A 6,000-nucleotide genomic window follows, 5' to 3' on the forward strand; every position below is an offset into this window, starting at 1 on the left:
TTTGTATGTTTTACTACTTAATAATAATAATAATAATAATAATATGTTTTAAGCTATCTATAAAAATGTTCACTAACTTATAATCGAGAAAACTCAATATAAATTATCTCTATTTAAGCATAATGCTTATAAATACTTATAAATAAACCAGAACAGGCATCGCAATTCATTATTTTGTTCTGAATGTATTTTTAGGCTTTTGGAAGCTTAATTAGTGTGCAGTGTTTTCTCATTGGTGATGGTTTTCAATCTGTACTTTTTCCCCAAAATTCTATATAATTCAAACAATAAACATAAAAACTGCTCTGTATACATGTAAATCTTAAACCCAAGAATTCTTTTTCTTTAGAAAGAAAAAAATATCTAGGGAATTTATTGAATTACGCTCTTTTTTATCATTATAAGCCAAAATAGAAAAAAAGAAAGACAAAATATTGTCGGGGTAAAATTATTATACCCTCCCCTCCGCTTGAAAAGAGAAAGGGTATGAAGTGATCGAAATGTCTGCCCGTCTGTTACGCTTTAGGTTACCCTCTCTTATCCACATTTTAGTTCAAAATCCTTATTGACAAAGAGGGGATGTTTAACTGTGTGTTATAGAAGATTTTCTAGATTTATCGACCTGGGGCTGGTCTAGCTTGAGCTGACCATGACAAATCCAATTTATCCAAATAGAAGATATGCAATCATTTTACGTGTAGGAGAGCAAAATGGACAATGTTTTTTTATTTCTATGCCCCAACCCACCCCCTCCTTCTATAGTAATGGTTATGTAATGCATTACTTTAAAGACTAGAGGTACTTTGAGCACCGAGCTCACTAAATGACCCCCCCCCCCCCTTCCCACACCCACACACACTGCACACACACACACACACACACACACACACACACACACACACACACACAGCCATACACACACACACACACACACACACACACACACACACACACACACACACACACACACACACACACACACACACACACACACACACACACACACACACACACACACACACACACACACACACACACACACACACACACACACACACACACACACACACACACACACACACACACACACACACACACACACACACACACACACACACACACACACACACACACACACACACACACACACACACACACACACACACACACACACACACACACACACACACACACACACACACACACACACACACACACACACACACACATATTATTATTATGGCAAAGTCCATGGTTTGCTCTAGGAAACAAGAAATAAATGGCAATATATTACGAAGATTCTGTGAAGTCTCAGTAAATTTCATTCAGTGGCATAAGAGGAGTTGCAGATAAGAGATGGGTACCCCAATGCTCACAGTACCTCTTTTCTTAATTAATTTTATGTCGATGTAATATATTACAGTTCTCTTAATTTACTGTGCCTAATTTGTTTTCGTGATATGAAAATGCATTTTAATTTTGTAAAAAAAGAAAATTAGACCCTACTTCATACCTCAAAACTTTTTACAATTGAATTTATGTCAGTAATACTTTTGTTGTTGATTAAAATCTATACTGAAAAATTTTATTGTTTAGTAAAATTTAGAAGAAAAGGATATTCAGCCTTAAAAGAGTACACACACAACTTATACATGATAATAGTTAATCACGATTTAACTTGAACAAAGATAGCGGGTGAGAATTCCGCCGATTTGATGTCAATTACTAGCAGGAGGCGGGGCAGGTACTATGGGCTTCTACTTCTTCCTAAATAGTCCTCCACAACATCCGGAAGCTTTAGTTTTTTCGCTTTCTTTATCATGTTTATATTCTACAGCTTCTCTGATCTGTTAAAAAATATAATTAATAGAATAATCACTTTGGAATCATTTATATGTGTAGCAGAGCTAATCAATTAACAGATAGCTTACCGCCAAGAACAAACATTCTTGAATATCCCTTCGAATTTAGAACTGCTGGTCTCACAGAATGAGGTACGCAATTCTTTTGCCATGAGCTGTCCTTCCGTTGTCGTTACATAGTCACTACTGTTAGATTCCTTTGGTCTCAAATGCAACTCTCAGCACCCGCATTTTAGTTCAAAATCTAATTAACAAAAAAAGGATGTTTAACTTGTGTTATAGAAGATTTTCTAGATTCAAATTATAGATCGACATTTGAAATAGAATTACACCATTACTTTTTTTGTGCTGGGTTTCTTTATACAATACTGTAATACCTTCTCTTTACAGTAATCGAAAATTATTTATCTATTTTGCTTGTCTATATATTATTGAGAAAAGTTATAAACTTTTGCGAATAAACGTGTAAAGCATTATAACGCGAGACTTTCGCGCGATTTCGCAAAATCATAATTTTGCATATAGTAATGTTTTTCACTAACCTTGATATTCAAAGACAGATAAGAACATGAACGCTGACAGTTACCTTCATGAATTTATTGATAAAATTTCATTTCTTAAGAAGATACATGTAGATAAGAACATGAACGTCGACAGGAACCTTGATGAAATTATTTCTAAAATACCATTTCCTCAGAAGATGCCCTGGAGAAATGATGCGAGAATAGGATAGATTAATCATCTGACTTTTTTTAAATTTCAAAACCCTTCCAATTAATTTAACGTATTTTACCTTCTTGTACAGGTTTTTCAGTTGTTAAATTCAAGAAATTCTTTAGACTGATTATTTAATTAAAGGAAAATCTTCAGTTGACACTTTCTCAAGCTGTGTTTTTATCAGTAACATTCGCTACAACTGTACCATTAGAAAATTAACCAATCCATCATTTGGACTTAAAATTATACCTTGTAGAAACATAGCTCAAAAGTGAGTGAACAATGTATCATTTCATGAGTTAAGTGCCATGTGATGATTTTAATAATAAAGATGAATGGATATTGTTAATTACAAATTTATCGAGGAGGAGGGGTCTACTTTTCTCAATTTTTCTCCAATATTTATTTATCCGATGGGTTGTTGAAAAGTTCGTGAACTAGCACCATAAATCAAAGGTATTAAGGAATACAGCAAAGAATTTTTACACTTTGAATTAATTGAGGTCTTCCGTCTTCACGGAAGACCTTATAGTGATTCTACTGTTTCTTATTATTATTATTTTTCCGTACATTTAATTTTGTGCACGCGATTTCTCGAAGACTACTGGACGGATTTTCATGAAATTTAAAGGAATAATGTGTTATTATCTGAAGTTATTTTATCCGAGAGATTTTTTGGAAATTCCTTTCTGGTGCCAAGTTACGGACAATTTTCTGATTTTAAAATGACATTTTGTCCAGGGTTAATCTCAAGAACGGCAAAGGATATCACTGTGAAACTTTCAGGGATTATAGATCGTGGTAAGTACTATCCAGGATGTGAACTTTTGTTCGTCGTTTCTACTTCCTGTCGTTACCATATGCGAATCTAAAAAGTCGAATTTTCTAACTTTTTTGTTTTTCAATATGTTTGAATTATTTTGGTATGGTTAATAGATACCTTTTTAATTAGGCTAAATTTATAATTTGTTTGTAAATTGATAAATCCAAACTCGAGATATTAACATTTGAAAATCTGAAGCGGGTCCAAAATGGCGGATGTCTCCGTGGAATCCGCCATTTAGTGAATAGGGGTTTACGGAGGCAGCCGAGCATTTGGTTGAACGAAAGTAACATAAGGATCAATGAAATGTAAATTAATACATTGATTGTCACGTCGTAGTTACGTTGCAATTCTTGTCAAACTAAAGTTTTAATCCATGGTCTTCTTAAACGCCTTCTTCAATTCGTTTTGGCTGGTTCTCAAAGCAGAAAGATAAACAAAAAACTACATGTACAAATGAAATACGATTTCGACAATCTTTTGTTTTACACCAAAAAAAAACAGATCTTAAATCATGGTTATAGGCAATGGTTTTTCAAGAAACTGTTTTCCCGTTCACTTTTGTGTCATACCAAAAATAAAGAAAAGATAACAATAAGAATTCTTTTTTTTCAAATGATAAGAAAACTATTTTTAAAAGATCGTTTTATTGACTTTATATAAACTTTTTTTCTCAATCCAAGTTATTGAACATAAATAATATCTTGTTCCTTGACCGTCGTAGGGCGAGGCATTTTTTCGGTGAAACCTTTCAACATTTTCATGAAAGTGTAGGTATTTGGAATAGTCCACTTTCGTGATAAATAGGAAAATTAAAAAAAAAATGAACCATTCATAGCCGTTTCACTGCTTAAGTGTCACTGGCCTTTATACGATATGTGATGTGTTAAATATACTTTCTACACCTCGAAATTTAGGCGATAAGAACGCTCTTTTGTCATTTCATTGAAGCTATCACACCTATTTAATAAGACATGGCCAACTTTTTTTAAAGCCAAGTTACTTTCAATTCCAATTTTTTCCCACAATTCTTTGATATCACTATACTATGGTCAAAAAGTGAGGGGGCCAACTATCCCTTCGATGAACATTTCCTATAGACAAGGTAATGTTGTGGAAAAAAGTGGGGGGGGGCAGCCCCCCCCCCTGGCCCCCTCTGTTGCTACGTCCCTGTTTCATAATTCTATGACATTTCTTGTATATACAAGTATATACAAGTACATTTATAGCAGTGGCCTCACTAGCGTAATGGATAGCGCGTTCGGAATGACAAAAAGCGCGTTGGACTTTCATGCGGGCGACCCGGGTTCGATTCCCCGTGTGTCCGTATTTTTTATCACTTTTTCGTTTTTTATTTCAGAATCGGACGGAAGACCTCACGTTGCTCGCAACGAGATCTAATCTAGTTGTCAATATTTTTGTAAGCAATTGAATGACCACGTGGCGCAACCTAAAAAAATACGATGTCGTATTTCTAAAGTAAATCTAACAGAGACAAATGAAAATGTATCATCCAATTTTCACTCATGTGTTGGGACACACTTGACAAATTTACCTTATGTTGTCAATTTTCTGAGATCTTAATCTTAACAATTTTATCTCAAATTCTCTTGAGAGTGTATAAAAAACGCCTGAAAGGGTTGAGTTTTTCATCAAAATTTCATTTAACTTTGAATGGTTTGAACAGCATTGAGAAAGAAAAAATGTGACGATAATATGGATTCAATAACAAGAAAACTTAAAATTGTAGTTTGCGATTGTCCAAGATCAAAATAGCCTTATTGCTTTTCATTATAATGAATAAACTATATCAAAAATCCAAATTAAGTTAAGACATGCAAATGTCTTGGTTAAACATCAAAAGTTTCGCGTTAAAACGCGAAAGTTTCGAGTTTCCAATAGGCTTTCATACCTATATTCCTGAACCACTGGCTACTGGGGCTATTGTACATCACACAAGAGAGAACTCTTTTATGCGAGGAGATAAAAATTATGTCACGGGAGCCATGTTTTCATTATCTATTTAGGGAAGAAACAAGAAGATTCGGCCTCAATAAATGAGCTGTACTTTCACAGAGTCTGTTACATAATGCTATTCTGCACCATTGTGCACCTCCTTTTTTACTTTTTGATCTGACACATACATATGTATTTTGGGTCTCCCAGGGCAAAACTTTTTATATGGGAGGCCGAGATTTCATTTAGTAGGCGGAGTACTCATAGTACTCTTACTCTTATCTCAAAATAAGTCACGGAAGCTGAGTCGGTAGAGCAGCTGGTCCGTGATCGGAAGGTCGTGAGTTTCAATAGTAACCTGATGCCGTCACAAGACAGGAAATGTCGTAAAGAGCACACCTTATTCCGAATTCCCTCTACGTGGCAAGTGGATTTAAACATAATATGTAAATACACCATTTATGGTTCAATATTTTCATTTCTATTTGTTTTCTCTTTGACAACTCCTTGGTTAATTGATTGTTTATAGTTTAACGTCCCTCTCGAGAATTTTTCACTCATATGGAGACACCACTCTTGCCGGTGGAGAGCTGCAAATTTTGTCCTATGCTCGGCAATTAGGGCCATCGAGCAGGTAGGAAT

Source organism: Saccostrea cucullata, unplaced genomic scaffold (assembly GCF_032062105.1).
Source record: "Saccostrea cucullata isolate Sc308-1 unplaced genomic scaffold, CSIRO_AGI_Scuc_v1 ctg5983, whole genome shotgun sequence".
Lineage (NCBI taxonomy): Eukaryota > Metazoa > Mollusca > Bivalvia > Ostreida > Ostreidae > Saccostrea > Saccostrea cuccullata.